The sequence below is a fragment of the Triticum dicoccoides genome, chromosome 5B (assembly GCF_002162155.2).
Source record: "Triticum dicoccoides isolate Atlit2015 ecotype Zavitan chromosome 5B, WEW_v2.0, whole genome shotgun sequence".
NCBI lineage: Eukaryota > Viridiplantae > Streptophyta > Magnoliopsida > Poales > Poaceae > Triticum > Triticum dicoccoides.
The window spans coordinates 656,783,604-656,784,237 of record NC_041389.1 but is presented as its reverse complement, the minus strand read 5'-3'; positions in this window follow the sequence as shown (position 1 = coordinate 656,784,237).

Here is a 634-nt window from a genome sequence, read left to right as displayed (position 1 = left end):
ACCCCCGCACCCTCCCCCCGCTCCACCGCCGCCGTCGATGATATTTTCAAGTAACAAATTTGAACATATTTTTTAAAAAATTATTACTGTTTTTATAAATAAATATTACTGTTATGATTTAAACAAGTTTGAACATATTTAAACACAAATAAATATCAAACAGGATTTAAAATGCATAAAAAAATATTGGGGAGCCTGGGAATCGAACCCAGGACCTCCTGGTGTGTGTGCTGCGTACTGACCAGTCGGGCTAGTGGGCGGGTTCTGTTGTAGATAGGGTTAGGAGGTATATAACCTGACAAGTCAGGCTAGATTAAATTACTTATGGCGCACCCCTCGGTGGTGCGCCATTGCTATGGATGTACTTATGGCGCACCCCTGGGTGGTGTGCCATTGCTAAGCCTCCCCCACACTAAAATCTCCAATCCCCAATCCACACTCTAATCCCTCCCCTGCCTCATCTCACCCGCCGACCACCACTTCCCCCATGCTCTCCGTCCCCAGCCGTGCACCCGACCACCCTCCGCTGCCGACCACCTCCCTCACCGTCCCCCTCCGCCCGCGCCCGCGCCCTCACCGTCCCATCCCCCCGCGGCCCCGCCTGCGTCAACCTCCCTCCCGAGCGTGACAGCTA